The sequence below is a fragment of the Filicampus tigris genome, chromosome 11 (assembly GCF_054856515.1).
Source record: "Filicampus tigris isolate MCC_2025a chromosome 11, RoL_Ftig_1.0, whole genome shotgun sequence".
Lineage (NCBI taxonomy): Eukaryota > Metazoa > Chordata > Actinopteri > Syngnathiformes > Syngnathidae > Filicampus > Filicampus tigris.
Window position 1 is genome coordinate 20,048,242 of NC_141227.1, and position 18,835 is coordinate 20,067,076.

Consider the following 18,835-nt stretch of genomic DNA (forward strand, 5'->3'; position numbering starts at 1 on the left):
ATTAAAAATGGAATGCAGCACCTGGCCGATGTTTTGCGCTACACACAAACCTTCTCCTGCCATATTTAATTCATGCGGTTTGAGCAGGCGCTCCAAACGATGCTGCACAAACAATAGACCTGCATGTGTCACAGTTCATGCTCTTTCATCCCCAGCCAGATTACGGCAGATGTTGCAGGTCGAGTTACCCGCCGTTCGAACGCCATCAAACGTTAGTGCATTGATGTGGAACAAAGAACCATCACGCATTTAAGTCAACATCAATCCCTATAGCAGTACCGGCCGCAGGTTTTGTTTGAGCTCATCCGGCTGGTCACCAAAGGTGGGCACTCTGTCAGATTGACGGACTGGTCTGCCAGTTTTGCTGATGATTGATGAATGACGGCTGTACTTTAAAAAAAAAAGACGGATTAAGCTCTGACTGAAGTGGATTTTTGTCAGTCAGAGTAATCGTCTCTAACGGCGTCCGTCTGTGGGAAGTGGGGGATGGACTGACGGATTTCTGATGGACTAACTAACAGAGGTGGGTATTTTACAAAAATGTTGCTTGTCCGTCATTCGTCATCCATCAGCGGCCAGGGTTGCCCGTCCGTCATTCGTGAATCCGACGTTTTTCTTGCCGAACTGAATTGTAATCATCAGTCAGTCCGTCGGTTAGCCCGTCAGAAGTCTGTTGGTCCGTCAGTCGGTCCCTCCAAAAAAATCGTCAGAAAAACAGGCGTCCGCCGGTTAGTGGCTATTACACTGTTGGATGAAAAACTCACTTCCGTCATTTATCAGTCCTTCATTTTTAAATGGTGTCCAATCGACAGCATGGCGGGGGTCGGTCCGTCAGTCTGACGGAATGCCCACCTCTGCTAACCGATGGACTTGACTGACGATTACAATTCGGTTTGTCACGAAAAATGACGGACTGACGAATGCCCGACGGGTACGCCGGCCGCTTACGGATGACGAACCAGCAAAATTTGGTCAAATTCCCACCTCACAAGCACCAGTTGAATAGTATGGCTCTATGGATCCGCGCGATGCTTTCATCTCGTAGAACCGCACGTATAATGGGATTCGGCCATTCACTGACAAGCTGGCTGATGGATGAGGTGATTACGTCCCTTTTTCACTTCACCCGAGGACAGTCCCCACTTTGTAATTGGTAAGAGAGCAAGAGAAGAAACCTCTTCTCTCCCTTCTACCTTTCCACTTCCCAGTCATTTGACTAATCTTGTTTGAGCCCCTCGTGGCCGGCCACGGGACTCAGGCGGGAGCGCGATGGAAATAACTTGCATGGGCGTTGTACTTTATTGGGGACAGATGTTTCTTCCCCTGCTGGAGCGACAGCAGATCTTTCTCCAGCTCCCTGAAGTGAGGAAGCAGCCTTTGGTCATCATTAATAACGGCCAAGTTTAGACTTGCTCGGGGTCCTTTGGCTCGCACCTTCTCATCAAGAAAAGGAAGCCTGTTGAAAATGAAAGTGGTTTACAGTTTGTATTAGTTGTGTGCATTGGGAGCATTTACTTTTTTTTTTTTTTTTTTTTTCCCGGAGTTTGTGTGTGGGCAGTGGAAACTCCGACAGTGATGCAGCAAAAGCTGATTGACCCAGGCACCTCACATCATGCAGCGCTGCCAACAACAAAAGTGCCTATTCTCTTTGTAACATCAGTCAAAAGATGAATCCCTCTCTACGGCCAACTCAAAATTGAATTCCTCCCTTTTGTTGGGGGCAAAAAAAAAAAAAAAAAAAGAGTGAGATCACATTCCATCAAGGCCTTTTCAATACGTTTTAAATTGTACTTGTCAGCTGCCTCATACAACAAAATGATGTGTATCTGTACTTGGGTGGCAGAGAGAAGTGAGATAGAGACCGGGTGTTGATAGAAAAGAAAGGAAAAAAAAAAAAAAAATTGATGGATGATATGGGATTATATCTGGCCCTAGATACCTCAGACATTTGGGACTGGATATCATTCCGAATCAATGGGGTTCTTGCTCTAACATTGAAAATAACCTGAGGACAAAACTTGAATGAACTGAAGCTGAAATGCACGCTATGTATTCTCGTCACTTCGAGGAAAACAACAATGCTTCATTGTCCCCTCAGGGAAAAATAACTGTATGGTCTGCTCTACTTATTTACTGGCACACACATACAGTACATACAGGCAAGATATAAACACCCGCCCAATCAAACCCAATGCTAAAGAGCACTTCTGCAGTGCTCGCAAGGGAAACCGGCACCTCGACAACAACCAATTTCCATATTTTGACATATGAGTATTTGGTTTGCAGCAACTCTTACAATGACCACTAGGGAGGGATGTTCAAAATCACTTTTTATCCAGACCGATACCAGTATCGAAATCGATACCAACCGATACCACAAGTGCTATTGATAGATCAAATTTCTACCAACCCATTTTAAAGAAAGACCTTTTTTTTAGTTCTGACAGAAGAGTCACTCTGCAATGCAGAATTGAAGTTCAAATAAAACACAAACAACTCACTCTGATTCAGCATTCATTTGTAATGAATTCACAGAAGTGTAAAATGAAACTGACAACTCCCAGAGATTTTAGTCTTTGTTCAAAATAAATTGAAGAGCAAAATAATACAGGTTGAAATGTTAAAGACAAAGTCAACCACCAAATTTTCTTTACAATAATATGGTGTATCCACCCCTACTGCATTCTGATCCCAATTGCGTTTGTGGAATATGAGTTAAGAAGCAAAATACACCCGTTTTGATCCATGTGAGGGGGGTGGGCATTTTGTCACTTGCTGTCGACTGAAAATGACATCATAGTTGCTCGGGGCACGACCAATCGCGGCTCACCAGTTTTCTGAAGCTGACTAGACTAGTGAGGCTGCATAGAACCTATTATTGCTAAGAAATTTTGGGGTTGACTTCCACTTAATCCACTTCCACTTTAATCATGACAAATAGGGCTGAGTGATACAGCTGAATTTCTTTCACAGTGTATTTCATATTAGTCAATATTGATAAATAATTGTTTTTTTTTTTTTAACTATTCAAACCATGCAGAGGCAAAATAACATTCATGTTACAAAAAAAAATGATAATACAAGTACAAACATGTAAGCAACTGGTGAGTATAGCACTCTATCAGCCATGCATGCCGTTTACTTCTTGATAGAACGGCCACAAGAGGGTGCCAACGACTAGTATCAGTGAACGGTATCGACAGCCTTCATGACTACTTGATACCTTGATATAAGGGCGGTATCGGCCAGATATCGATACTTGGTATCGGTACTCACGCATCCTTAATGAGCACCTTTGGCCAAAGTCCCTTTAACCATTGCCGTTGGAGCATGGCTGTTTTATTCCCGTGACATTATTGTCACTTGATGTTCTAGAATCGCACATTAAAGCAAATCTTTCTTACCGATACTCACTTGCCAGTTTATGTGGTGGATCAAATGCGCTGTCTCACAAACCCGCCTTTGAAAGGAAAATAATGCTCACTTTTGATTGTCAGACAAGTATTTACTGAACAAGCCCATTTCCTTTGTGACACCACACCGCGTGTTGCTACAGTAACTTGGCACTTCAACAATTGTCGTATTGTGAAAATAACACCCATTGTGTTGGATCTCTTTCACGTTTTACAGCTCATTAATCACCACATTGCATTGAAGTGACGCTTCCGCATGCAAGGGTCAGATGCCAAACCGATCATTTCCCCGCAGTGACACCAACCGACACTTGACCTCAGAACCGGCCAAAGTCGAAACGCGCAGCCTCGCGTACGGTACGGTTGGTGAAATATGCCGAGTATGCGCCTAGCCAATGAAAGATGACTTTTCGCTTTGACGAAAGAAAAGCTGTCATCCCTAAGAGGGTGTGCCAATCGGAAAGGTCAGCACTGCCTGTCGCCAACAAATGGGGCCGCTAATGGTTTTCTGCTGCCAGGCGTCCATAGACACAAAAGAACAGGTGCCCGTCTGAATCTTGATGATCCCCCTCTAAGTGAAATCATTAACGTGCATCCGGCTCAATTAAACGGCGAGTTGGAAATGATTGCCTGCTGTAAGAGACGGTGAGGGAAGTCACACCGCGTGCCGTCGGCATGACAAGAAGAGGCGACTTTGTAAATACTGCTGCCGAACAACTCCCCACCTCCGCGCCGCCGCCCGCACGAGCCAAAGCGCAGCTGACATTTATTACGGCGGAGTGAGAGCTCGGGAGCTGTTTACAGACCGAGTGAAGTCGCACCTCAAGGTCGCGTGCGTTGCGCCGGGCGAGGAGGATTACGGCACCTAACTGGCAGCGCTCGACTCTAATGGAGAGAGCCGAAGAGACGGCAGGTCGACAGATGAGGCGGGCCCGTGCCACCGGCGCCACATGGAGACTTTCAACAGCTGGCTAAATCAACCCATGTTTGGGTTTGTTTTAACGCTTGGCTGTGATAAATGCGTCGATGGTGCCACCTGTCAATAGGCAAATCGGTGAACAGTCTGCTTGTTGACGCCGGATGACTTCCAAGAACATTTTCCCACGACAAAATGATTGCTTATACCTCGTGCGTGATACTTTGTCATTTCGTTATTTTTAACCCTTACGTTCTGTTTGGGACAAATTTGACCCATTTTGACATTTGACCACATCTAAGAATAACGTAAATGCCATTCTTTCATCCGGATGTTGGATGACATTTCCTGGCACAAAAATACATAGCAATGAAAATATATTAAAATGTCATTCTCTTGTACGGGAGCTATAAAATTTGTGTACAGAGTACAGACTGTTTCTGGTTCAGTTACTAAAGTAGATTTTAAGTGGCGAGTGTGTTAAGTGCTCTGATTTTTGAAACTGTGAAACTCCACATGCCATAAATGTTTTTAAGGGTGAGTAATAACAGTGTTCAAGAGGATCTACAAGTCTAGAGAACTGTCTTTATTTACACCACATTTGCACAGTTCCCCACAGAAACATGCACCAATTTTTGGCACTGATTCCAAATCTGCTCTCGTTTGTTCCTCTATCACACCAGGTTTTCATAATAATATAATAACAGTAATATAATTCAAAACAATAACATATTAAGCCATATTTATGATTTAAGGAATAGGTTAAGTAACAGGTGGATTTTTTTTTTTCTCAAACATCATGGTAAATTCCGTTTTACGAAAGCTTTTTTAGGTCAAATTTCAAAACAAAAAAGAAAATATATCAAAAAACTGATGGGAAAAAAATTACGTTCAAGGCCACATAAAGCCATCTGTGTTTAAAATTTGCTGTTGACCAGTGTACTCAGTCTGCTTTCAAAACTGCTTATTTACTTTTGAGAGGTTGAAATTCTGAGCATTTGGACAATTTATCCATCCATTCATCCATTACCGATACCGCTTTTCCTCACAAGGGTCGCGGGGCGTGCTGGAGCCTATCCCAGCCGTCTTTGGGCAGTAGGCGGGGGACACCCTGAATTGGTTGCCAGCCAATCGCAGGGCACACAGAGACAAACAAACCTAAGGGCAATTTAGAGAGTCCAATCCACTTACCATGCATGTTTTTGGAATGTGGGAGGAAACCGGAGTACCCGGAGAAAACCCACGCAGGCACGGGGAGAACATGCAAACTCCACACAGGGAGGCCGGGGCCGGGATCGAACCCACGACCTCTGAACTGTGAGGCGGACGTGCTAACCAGTCGACCACCGTGCCGCTCTTGGACAATTTAAAATTACAGAAAGTCCCTAAATTATTTATTCATCAATGAAATATGAATTTGATTACCACTTAGTTTTCAGTTAATCGATTAATCGTTGCCCCCCGCTAGTCAATATGTTCCCGGCGATGGTACACCTTTGGACCAATATGAGAACTCATCTAAATTCTTGAATTTACCGAGACAATTTTGGACTCTCTCATGCTTCCAATTTTCTGTTGCAGCAAGTCTTTCCCTCAGTGCACAAAGCAAAGCCAATGCACTTGTGCTTTGTCGATTTTGGTGTGAAAGCACCCCATGAATCATCACGGGATAAACTCGAATGTCGACGGTGAGCGAGCCAGGTCCTCTCATGTCCAATGTCGGTGATGAAAATTCCCGCAAGCGCACTCGAACATCATGTAGTCACCTCAGAAGCTGTTGTTACCTGCAAAGGGGGGGTGACCAACTGCACTTTTTTTTCTTCCATTTTCACTTGCTGCAGCCGTAATGGCCAGGTGGCCCATTTCGGTCGCAAATAACTGTAAATGCATTTCAGGTCTGTATGGCGCACTCACATGTGAGAAAGCTTCCTGGTTACACATCGAAGAAAAATAAATCACTTAAGACTTTCTTTGTATTCCGCAGAGCAACCGGGGGGATCATGAATTGTTTTGTGACCAAGGCCCAATGATACTCAATCATTTTCTTATCAGCGCTTTCTGGCCGAATCCAGCTAAGGGATGACCCACTGAACGAGGAGAAATGAAGGACGGCGCCTTCTCACACTGGTGCTTTATTCTGCCCGAAATCCCCTCCTGATACCCACTCTGTGAAGGTTAATGGGGGATGAAACATTTTGTCATAAAGCTCGCAGCAGCCTCTCTTCTCGTGGCCTGGCCTGAGAGGCAGCAGGCGGGGACACAAAGAGCAAATTTATGCCGCCGCCTACAGCCACCAGTGAACAACTTGTCACGCTGGCCTAGTTGAGGACAATACACCTGCCGGTGCCAAGCTGCTGCCGGTACAAGGACACAAATGCACGGCGCGCCACCAACGTGATATGCAGAGCTTCAGAAAAGGGGGAGGAAAGGAATTTTTATTTTTTAATGTTAAACCAAAGAAAGCGGTTAAGGTCACGCTGTTTGGCCGGCTGCATGAAGAAAATGTTGGACCTTTTTGAATAGCAATCTACCCTGTGAACAAAATATGACATTTTCGTTTTTTGGATTTCTATGGCGGAAAAAAACTCGAGATGACAAAGAAGAAAAGTGGTGTTATTGCAAGGTAGCTCATCTCTGTCATGGCCTCTCAGTACAATATGGCCCAAGCTTTAATAAAAGAATGTACACCGCTACAGTGAATGAAGTGGGTGAGTACTTTTTAACTTTCATTATGTGGATATAAACTTCTTTTTACACTTTCAAATGGTTTTGACACTGACTTTTGTAGTGCTAAAGTCAAAATTACAGCAAATATTTGTTACAAAACACTAGAAGGTCATAAATAGAAAGCAATCGCATTAAAGGTAAAAAAAAAAAAATTGAAATACACATATTTTGCTTTGGATATTTTGGTATATGTGTATTTTATATTAGGATTGAATTTTAGTCTCTGTTAGGTTTCAAAGTACAATTTTGTTCAATCATTGAGTGCAGTGATACTCGGTGTGGTAAAACTACCACTTGTGGTTTGCGGGCTCCCTCTAGTGGTACATGTAGAATAATACAAATAACATTTGCAACATTTAAAACAAAATACTGCCAACATATTGAAGTGAATCTTGTAGCTATGCAGACAACCTTTTAAAACTTGAATTTTAAAAAATTCAGTACAGTACTCTACTTTTCCAATGGGCAGTACATTATCTACAGTATTTAATATCAGTGTTAATGTTTAAGTTGTACTTCATGAACGGTGACTTGCAATAATCTATGTAGTTTTTAGGAATAAAGCTTCCTTTTTGATGAACGTGCCTACCACGTGACCCTCTTATTTAGTGTCAGTCATGTTGGTACTTGGAGAACCAAGTATTCTTTGAAGTGGTGTGAACATTTCGAGAACCGACGGATAACAAATATTTATGAAGTCCATGTACAGTAACAAGACAGGTTTACTCGCCTATACTAATGGGGCTCTATACTGATGGTTATGCTCCTGCGTAAATATTCACTCAAACACATGTACAACTAGTGACACGTGTATATCTCAGTCTATATCTAATGTAATATGACCATTATTTGAAATTACTACTGTCTGTTTTAGTTTCATGCAGTACCCTATAGATTTGTGGACATGAAGGATTATCAGATTAATGTCCTCTGATTTCTGAGGCTAAAATTAAGTGATTTAGGTGGTAGACGATAGTTACTGTTGAACACACGTACGTCCACGTTATTTTATGTGGAGAGCTACACTGGCCTCTGCTGGCCTCCACCATGAACTGCAAAACATGTTTTTAATATACAGGGTGACTACATTACATTTTTTTCTATTATTGTGTGCGCTTACAGCGGGACCCAGCCAGGCAATAAGGTAACCTATTTCATTTGGAACATGCTTAATCAGCAGCATTTTTTTTTAATGATCAGTACATGCATCTGGAGAATCAATGGAAGTGATGACGTAATTTATATGAACAACACATAAAGGTGATACAAGTTAACAGGTCTTTCAGTGTTAGTTCATCGACACTGAAATCTTATGGGGGCATTTATGCGTGTAAATAGTTTGTTGGGCCAGTTGATCGTAACTTTTTGGCACCATTTTATTGCCTCTCATCAAAGATAGCATCACCTCATTGACTCAACGCTGACTTCCAGGAGAGGTCAGCAAAAAACGGCGGTCGTTCTCACTGAATGATTTGTTTCCGTGTCACGCGGAAATCAATAGAAGACACGGAAGATTGTGGAGGAAGATTTCCGAGTCAATATTTTCCGAGCAATAAACAACACCATATATTTAATCTTGACGCTATTCCACAGCTTCCTAGGGCAACATCAGACGAAACGGCGGGTCATGCACGTTGGCAACAGCTCTCATGTTTTCCCACTGGAGCTCACATATTTGACTGTATGTATCATTGACTGATGCATGCAAATTTCCATTTATAAAAAAAAATTTTTTTAATAGTTTCTGGTGTGCAACGAATCCTACTGACAGATGTTTCTAATGCGTTGACCAAGCGTACATTCAGATATGCATTTGTTCCTAGTGGTTTTGGGTTACAGTAATATAAAAGTGTACTGCATCACACGAGGATTGTTTTTAATATTTTGTTAAGTCATTAAACTAACTGAGTAAATTATTAGATTCACTCTTCTTTTGGAAATCATTATTGTCCAGTGATTTGTTCACCACTTTTTTTTTTTTCTCTATTTGTAAATTTTTGACAGGGCTCAGAGTAAGCTCTTTTGCATCAGAGTTTGCAAGCCAAAATATACATTTTGCACCTCATCAAAACACACGGAATAGCCAAAATGGTCCCCAAAAACTTTGTTAGAGTGGACACGCTCGTCGCTCACCTGCGAGTAGCTGGAGTTCAAGGCAAACTCTGTGCTACTTTTGCCACGCAAGCTAGCTATCAACAAGCTTTGGTTGGCTACTAGCGCGGCTAAACACGTTGTGGAGTCGCTCCTGTTAGTAATCATCGCTTCTCTGGCGGCGAATAAGGTACAAGTATCGTTCTCATGAAGGGATGACGAGGAAAGATCGAGAAGCCATGCTAGCTGCTGAGCTAACCTAAGACCGACATCTTCACGTCACTGTGAAACATTGGAATTATGTGTTGGAGTGATCGAGTACACTTGTCAAAGAAGTCTGATTCTAGCCATGACCTTCCGGCCTTGTTGTCCGAGGATTCATCACAGTCTTCTGCATCCAATCATGTGTTCTGTCTTAGCATGTTTGCCTGTCCCCATGGCTGTACGCATAATGTACATGCATTATAAAAGTAACGCGTACTATAAAATATTGCTGGAATTGTTAGAAGTCTTGTCACCAAGTATAATTTTTGTTGTTAAAATTTCACTCTGCATTTGAAAAAAAAAAATTGATTGAATTCCAGATGCTTTGCGTTTTTTTTTTACAAAAATGTCACTACCATTAAATTAGGAATTACAACAATTTCATGGCAAGCCACCCAAATGTGGCACAGCAGGTGGGTAATGATACTCAATATACTGCAAAAGTTTTCCATTCCACTTTTGGAAGACAAAGAAATTTGAATTTTCCTCAATCAAGCCAATAGAACATGCCTTTCACTTACTGGAGACAAAAGTCAACGCTAGCACACTCACAAATGAGCAGCAAGTGAAGGCCTGTCAAAGCCTCTCCAGGGAGAAAACTCAAGAGTTTGGTGATGTCCATCGCCTCCAGGCTTGAGCTGTCATCAGCTCCCTTCCAGGATTGATGCAACTGAGACTCAACTGAAGAGCCAGTACAGCCGACGAGCAGGATATTGCCATTGCTTCGACACAGCCAATGCAACGTTCTGCAATCTGATAATTGGATGGAGTCAGTGGGACGTAGAACATACAGTTGTCCGACATGTCAATTGCTTTACACACAATGGAATGGCAAGATAGAACATGGATGGATGGACTATAAAAGAAAAATATGATTGTCATCTGCCTAAAATTGTTGACATTTCAACCTACAATCACTCCTCTTGGAACTTGAGACATACAAATGGCTGTCTTTGTCTGCTCTGTGGAATTAAACCAGCAGTTTTTGGATACTCCACCCACCCACATGATGAACTTCAGCACATGGTCCAAGCATCTCTTGCTCTTTGAATACCATTTAACACAGGTCCGTCTTGCCTCCGCTCTGATACGGATCGTAAACTAGAAATAGGCCTGTTTGACCTTATATTGGCCTCATTTAGACAGAACAGCCACATGGGCTCGGGGGAAGAAACAGAAATATCACTTTTTACAGGCGGCATAAAAGGGACTTGAAACGACCATTGACTTTTGTCACAGTACTTTTGAGTCCCTGAAACTGAGATACTGTGCATAAAATACCGGTGCTTTGTTAAAAGAAAATGGCCCATTTCTGTGAAACTTACTAAATTCTATACAAGAGGTCTTGTTTTATTACAATTCATTGTAAAGCGTGTGTGTGTGTGTGTGTGTTAGGTTGGTGATGTGTAAAAGGCAAGCAAACTCATTGTCTAAATACTCCTAAACCTAACTAGTTGCACTCCCATACAATATAATAATAATATTAATACTTGAACTAGCATGCTGCAATGATGCTGTTGTGAGCCAGTCAGCGAGTCCTCCTTCAGCCGGATGGTGATGTATCAAGATGGGTATGGGGGTGAGGGGAGGGGGGGGGGGGGGTTCCTCTGGCTCCACACAGGCTGCCATAACGCGGCTAAGCTCAGGCAGCAGGCGCATCCTAACACTCAGATAGGACACAAATATGAGCCGTTGCGCGTTTTGACAACATTTTTCATCGTTTTGCCTGTTTATTGTCTCCCTTTTCCCCCAAAGGATCAAAGCCGCATCCCGAGTATTCGGGGAACCAGAAGCACCGTCATCCTCTCCATGCAGCCGACTGAGGCGAGGTTATGTTGCACGGTAAGATGCGGCCGGAGGACGTGATCACTGCAAAACAAGCGAGCTGTGATTCCCCCCCCCCCCCCCCCTTTTTTTTTAATTTTTTTTTTTATTTTGTATTCGCGTGTTCGTGTCCTCCATCGCTCCGCGTTGCACCGCTAACACCTCGAGTAGAATTCGTAGCGTCAAGGTGGGTGTCGTCATCCACGCTGCCATTCCTTCAGATGTCGGCGTGGAAGGAAATAGGTTAGTGGAGCAAATCGAAGCGATCGCCAACAATGTTGTAAATAAACAAAATCAATATAATTATGAGGGGGGCGTATGCTGTGCATGTGCAGGACGGCGCACTACTGGTCTAGACAGGAATGGAAAAGGGGGGGGGGGGGGGTATTTGGGTGTTGAGTGTTACCCGTAGTACAGTGAGCACATGAGTGAGGCCTGCAGGCTGCATTCATAACAACGTGATGAAGGTGGCTAAACAACATAATTGGAGGTTTTAGATCCCTTTATTTGACTGGCCAATAGATTAGGTACACCGACCCGTTCCATATCAAAAGAAAACACGCCTCTAGATCGTGCAATTTGGATTGACACTTGACAGAAAAGTATTAATTCACCAATAAGTGTGGTTGTACTTTGCAATGGTTGAGCATCGCCAAATGAATGCGGAAACCGACAAGCTAGGGGCCCCACATATACTGCAGGACCCCTTAAGACGGTTTTTTTTTCTGTGAAAAAAAATGCCCTATTCCAAAGATTGCATGTCCTCCATCTCTTATTTTGGATCGGAATATATCAGTATCTGGATTTATAACATCAGTATTTTACTCCGTGGTGGCCGTCATATAACTGTGGCCCGATGTGAGGATGATCATTTATGAATTATAAATTGTCCATAACCTCATTCACAACAAACGATGTAACCTTCATTTCCTGTTCCCTGATTAGACGGCCCATATTAGAAACTGAGTCAGACCGCAACTTGAGCCTCCCCGCATGGCCCACTTCCTGACAGTCCATGGGAATATACGTGAGCTAATGTTAGACGCACGACAACATATGAAGACTCAGCTCACTTATTATGACGCACTCCTGTTATCATTGAGTATTGTTGATTATGTCAAAACACATCTACGTTGATCTGATATAGACTGCAAGTGGCTTAGCAGTTTTAGGTCATGTTACAGTACAAGAGTGGTGAACAGATTTACCCACAAAGGATGATTCATTAGGCACACCTGTACACTCTTAATGTGATCCAGTAAAAGAGCTGTACCAAAATATCTTCCTTAAACCATATTTGTTTTCAAGAATATATTCCCAGCAGGCCCACTAGTTGAAACACGGCATTCTGATTAATTTTGCGTTTGTGGAATATTAGTTGGGCAGCAAATCCACCCCTTTTTAGCCATCTCAGGGGGCGGCCATTTTGTCACTTCTGTCAACTGAAAATGACATCACAACTGCTCAGGGCTCAGGTAACGACCAATCACGGCTCACCTTCAGAAAACAGGTCAGCCGTGACCTGAGCAGTTGTGATGTCATTTTCGGTCGACAGAAGTGACAAAATGGCCGCCCCTAGAGATGGCTAAAAACGGGTGGATTAACTCTTATTCCACAAACGCAATATTTATCAGAATGCCTTGTTTCAACTAGTGGGCTTGCATAGAACATATTCTTGATAAAAATATGTTTGGGTTGACTTCCACTTCCACAAAGTTTGTAACACATTTAGCTGCACGAGGGACAAAATTGTTAGCATATTAGCGTGAACTTATTGTCACAGTACTAAACCAATAATCTTGCTAAAGATTTTTTTTTTCTTTCAGCTTGTGTACCATAAATTCTGAGGTCGTCCATGTCATGGTAATCCACAAAGGTCGAAGCAAGGCAACATAATCTTTCTGGCATCCATGAAATATTTGAACGGAGACTATATAGTCTTGTGGTAGTTACTGTTAATGTAGAATTGCGAGCATTAAAGTTAAAAGGACACTGTGGAAGTTTGCTCAGAACTTTTCAATTGGTGCCGTGACCCGGATTCAACAGTGACATAGTCATCTGTGGTTTTATCACGTGGTGGATGAAATGCATGCCAAAATTTTCCCAACATTTACTTTTTTAAAAAGTGTCATTGAACCACTTAGCAGGAAACGAATGGTTATCCCATCACAACCGGGCCCTCGGCCGTCTTTGCCGCCTGTTTTCGCCATGAATTAATGATTGAATCGGAGAGTGCGACGCCATCAAACTTTAATGAGCTGCATGTTTGGACTCTTAGTCAGTGGGCCGAGCTGTACGGAGGAGGAAGTGGACGCCCCCCCCCCCCCCTTCAAACCCCCCGCCCCCGTCATACGTGCACACCGCCCATTAATGCGAGTGTGCGGGCCTGGAAGGACAGCCAGATATAAAGATGGCTTCATACAAGCCTCCCACAGGAATTTTTGAAGAAGTGAAATATGAATAACTTAGAACTTATGCATTTTTTATTGCCATTATCATTCAGCTCAGGCGTTTTCGTCGTAAATGATAATACACACATAGCGCATTTCCGTTGCAGTTACCTCAGCACGAGCCTTCAAATTGTATTAGACGATCAGATTACCCGCTTTGTTCGTTATTCAAATCTTTAAGACCTCTTATTAAACTTGCTTCATATTTTGGCACGGCTCACCACCGATGTTCCGCTTTTCTGCGGCGCTTCATTTTTGAATGACGGCTTCACTAAAAGGATTTGTATTTGCGGGCCAGGGCAAAGTTCACGTGCGCTTTGCGGCCGGAACATGATTGTGTTGCGACCTTCATGAGTCACTCACTAGTACTGAATGTATAAAACATGCTCAAGGAGGAATGTAATGTATCACAGCTGCATGACTGACCTGACTCATACAAATGCGCTTTTAAAGGAACCTTCCACCAATTTTTATGGCAGCTTCCTGTTCACTCTGTAAAAGCACGAATGAGCCTTTTTCTCTCTTGGCTTTGGAGGGGTGGTAAAGAAAAATATTGGGCTTACACCTTCCATTACATGTTCCCAAATTTATGGAGCACTATGTGAACAAAACGTCTTACTGTGTGTGTTGCTTGTGTGGCTATACTTTCTCGTACTCAAAAGTAATAAAATACCCTGACAGTCAAATCTTTATTTGATTTATTTATTTTTTTGAGAGGGGCAGTTACATGAAAACCGCACACATTCAATTTTATTAGTTTGCATAATTTTTTTTTTTCTTTTCCACGTACCTAATAAGTCTTTATGAGCACTCTTTTGTGGAAATTGAAAATTGTAACCCCACAAAGTGATTGTGGCACATTAAGTCTTTATTTTTTTTTTGCTTGAGTGAATTTTTCAACGCTTATAATCATTATAACATGACAATATACTTTTATTTACTCCTATTTGACTTTTCCCCCCCCCACTGTTTCCGTAGCCTTTCTCTACTGATTGTCTGGGAGAAATCACATGGTGCTTATGTCTTTAAAGTACATGGCATCCATTTTGAGTTAACAGATATGGCTCCTTGCTATGCTATGCTATAGTTGCTCGGTAGGGATGTAACGATTCACTCAAGCCCCGATTCGATTCGATTTTTGATTTTCACTTCCCGATTTTTGATTCGATTCAGTTTTTAAAAAAATTGCTACCAAACTTGTCTCTGTGCACTAGTGTGGTTCTGCAGCCATCCGCAAACACAAGACTTAATGACGTTTGGTGCAAGCGCATAATTTGATCTACACATTCAAAATGTGCTACGCATCTGGAATGAAAAAAACGTTTCAAGACCTCATTTTTCAGATGAATGACAAAATAAAAATCGATTTTCAATTTATCGAATGGATGTTCGATTAATCGTCACATCCCTATTGCTCGGTATTACAAATTGCCAATCGACTTTGCCGTTTTGTTTTGACGATCCCGAGTTAATCACTGATATTCACTTCCCAGGTTCCCGTGACCACACGTGCCTTGATCTCAATCTGAAGTTCTCATCTTAATACCGTGGCCGTCTCTTCCTCTGCAACCGGAACCGGCACCTCTGAAAGGATATGAGCTATGTCAGAAAACAGGAGAAAAAGCAATAAGCCTTGGGAAAAGTTGGATCGCTTCGCTGCTATGGACGGACGGGTCCACTGACACCAGGACCGCACCAGCTTTGTTTGGACATGTAAGTGTGTGGAAACATTTGAATAATTGACGAGTGCAGCAGACAGGGGATACAGGCACAATCGCAGGGGTTTGTTGTAATGATGCGTCATGTCTAGTGAAGTTTTATTTTCTTGTGGTGAAGCAGCGTCAGGTTTTCTCCCTTTTCCCTTTTTTTTTCCTCGACCAAGGATGTCTTCCAGATAGCCACTTATGTGTGAACCAACAATCAAGACATTGATCTCTTTCTCCCTCCCCCTCATCCACCACTCGCTGCTTCCACACTTCACTGGCATGTTTGTACTCCAGCTCCATCTTCTTCATTTTTTTTTTTTTTTTTTTTTTTTTTTTAGCACATCTTTGTTCTCTTTCGCTTTGGCGAAGCGAGAAGAAGAATCTCTTTATGAAGAGGCAGGCACTTGTTTGTGAGAAGGTATTGATCGGTGCACAATGTGTGCGGTAGTGATGCTTGACTCTTGTTAAATTCATAGATTCCTCACAAAGGCACTTTTGAATCGGAAAGTTGTGATTGCAGGTATTTTGGGGGTTTTAATTGGCCAACTAATACGCAAAGCAATGCTTTGTCGCTTGATTACACACACACAAACACAAATACATGAGAAAACATGGATCATGTAGGTCCATGAATTTTCATTTTAATCGGCTGATATTAGCAATTTTAAAATCTCTTTTTCGGATTGTTTTTTCAACACAATGGCACACTACAGCATAAGACAAAGACAATGGCATTCAAATGTTACCCCCCCCCCCCAAAAAAAAAGATGCAAAAAAAAAAAATCAGCAAACAGATACTTAAATCGCAAGTCAACCCAAACATATTTTTTTTCAAGAATATGTTCTATGCAGACCCACTAGTTGAAACACGGCATTCTGATTAATATTGAGTTTGTGGAATATGAGTTAAGCAGTAACCATCTCAGTGGGCGGCCATTTTGTCACTTCTGTCGACTGAAAATGACCTCACAAATGCTCAGGGCTCAGATAACGACCAATCATTGCTCAGCTTCAGAAAACAGGTCAGCTTGAAAAAAAATAATGTTTGGGTTGACTTCCGCTTTAAGGACAAAACAGTAAAGCAGTCAAATGTTATGCCTGCAATTCACATTTTTATTATGGTAAGCGTTAAGAGACCGAAAAATGAGTTATTTTATTCATTTTATCGATTCATTTTTTTAATTAATCGGCCGATTAATCGATTATCCGAAATTCACTCTTGATTTTCAGACTCTTCAAATTTCAGAATCGGCATCTGCCTCAAAAAAAATCATATCAGTCGGAGCCTAATAACAACTGGCTTTAAATTGTTTACATATTTAATATGGTGTTTCAGTGACGGAAAATGATGGCCCAATAATTGAGACTTGAGCTCGTGTTTCATTCACATTCAAATGTGATGCCTGAAAACAAGCAGAACTGCTTTTTAACTTACTTTTTCGTTTCATCTTCATAATACCAACAAAAAAAAACAATACAGGAAACGAGGCAAAAACGGACTTGTCTTAACCACGTAATTTGCATGCACACTAATTGTCCCGCATTCACAAATGGAATCTATTATTTAGCTAGCCTAGCGAAGCAAAATCTTACAAACGACTCCGTTTGATGCATTGTAGTTCCACACCACCACACTAATAAACGCATTGTTCAATTAATTGCTTAAACAGTCCTACTGGATCTTATTAGACTTTCTTGTGGTGAGTGTAAATGTCATTAGCGCAAAGTCTGAGTCCATCATGCTGGCGTATTGGAATTAAAATGTTTGCCATGTCTGCTGATGCCGACCTCTGCGTGAATTGTTTTACTGCGCCGGCAACACGCGCTTAATATGCCCTTAATGGCTTCTTAATGAAAGGGCGTAACATTGCATCCAGATTGCGTTATTCATAAGTCAAGAAGGGCTGACACAGTATCTGGCTCCAGGTGTGATTAGACGCAATTTCACTTCAAGTACTTCCTCCTAAGTAGTCCATAAAACCTTACAGGCTCGTTGCACCTTTTAGCCCCCCACCCAACCCGTAATCAGGATTTGCGTAGGGATTTATTTAGTTTAACCTTTCAGCGAAGCAACACATTTGCAGTGTAAAAATCCTCGGCACGCTATTTTTTTCCTCTTTCAAATTTGCACATTTCGAGGAGCGCCCATGAACAATCCCAGCAGCTTTTCTTTTGCGGCGCCTCTGTAGAAGGTGTAAACATCTTATTACTTTTGCAGGCAGCTTTCGGGGGGGGGGGGGGGGAATAAATAAAGTAGATGACGTGCCGCGTATGCGGGATTACCATAAATAGCAAGAGAACATAAATTAGGGTGAAAAAAGAAGTATAAAATACAGATTATATATAATTTATACTGCATTCTCACGAGATGAACAGTAGGAACGCGATGCGATTTACATTGAGGCGGTGAAAATGTTCAAACAATTTAAAAAAAAAAAAAAAAAAATGTTTTTCCATGTCATAATGAGGCACTTGTTTAAGGTTAAACACGCTTATCGCAGGATGACAAACAACACCTTGCATGCAAATTTTAAGCATGATTAAAGTTCCCTGACATTGATTCAAATCAATATTTTACTTTATTCATGATATTTAAATTCCGCAGCATACATTAGAATAATGAGTAGCTTGTATCAGCATGTGTCTTATGTGTAAATGACATCATTATGTATTTTTTTTTTTTTTTCTCTTTTCTATCCTATAGCTCCATTATTTATAAGAGCTGTTTAAATGAGGTCCGGAGGTCAGCATGGAGTCAATTTCATCACGCTTGATTTTAAATATTAAGACTCTTCGCGCTGGTGTTTGCATAAAGATATACAGCAAAGCTGCACTCAAATGATTTTTTTTTTCTCTTCTTTTTTTTTTTTTTAATGCAATAATGAGCTTTGGGCTTCTGTTCTGAGAATTGTGTGTGTGTGTGTGTAAGAAAAAAAAAACAAAAAAAAAACCTTGCCTTTAGAATGGATTAAACATCATCTCAGGATGTGGTTTTGACCTCAGCACCATAATAAAGGCAGAGCTCATCTGCTTGTCTTGAGTGGCGCGCGAAGAATTAGCCCGGAGCTCGGAGCGTTCATTGTTAGTGTTGCATCATGCGCGGATGGGACGCTTTCCCCTAATTTAATTCACAGGAGTCGTTTCATGCCGAGCCGGTACCGGAGCTGGAAGTAATTGCGTGAGTTCTCACCGATGGCCAGCCCAATGAGACGTTTCCTAGTTTAAAGTAACTGTATAATCATTGTTGCTATAAAATCAAAGCGACAAGATCATATGGTTGGTACAATGACTCATAACTCTGTTATTGCCGCGCATCCAACTTTTCTTTTTTTTTTTTTTTAAATTGGTGTTTAAAAGTGTACCTAGAATGAATGTTGTCGCTGTCGGGCGGAATCCTTGCAGGAAAATCCCAAAATGGCATCTTGCTTGAGATCAATCGCTAAT

At 41.8% G+C, this 18,835-nt stretch overlaps 1 protein-coding gene and 1 long non-coding RNA gene across 2 annotated transcripts in view; both read left to right on the forward strand.

Moving 5' to 3' along the window:
* LOC147140073 (uncharacterized) overlaps nt 1-7,029 on the forward strand; it is a 30,571-nt gene extending 23,542 nt beyond the window's left edge. Inside the window, exon 3 of the long non-coding RNA XR_015088604.1 lies at nt 6,314-7,029. This is a non-coding gene — a long non-coding RNA (uncharacterized LOC147140073). The remainder of the gene's footprint in view (nt 1-6,313) is intronic.
* A 3,992-nt stretch (nt 7,030-11,021) lies between these two features.
* LOC147140074 (receptor-type tyrosine-protein phosphatase epsilon-like) overlaps nt 11,022-18,835 on the forward strand; it is a 29,016-nt gene continuing 21,202 nt past the window's right edge. Inside the window, exons 1-2 of the mRNA XM_086044713.1 lie at nt 11,022-11,253; nt 15,179-15,398. The gene's annotated coding sequence lies outside the window, so the exon portion shown is untranslated. The remainder of the gene's footprint in view (nt 11,254-15,178; nt 15,399-18,835) is intronic.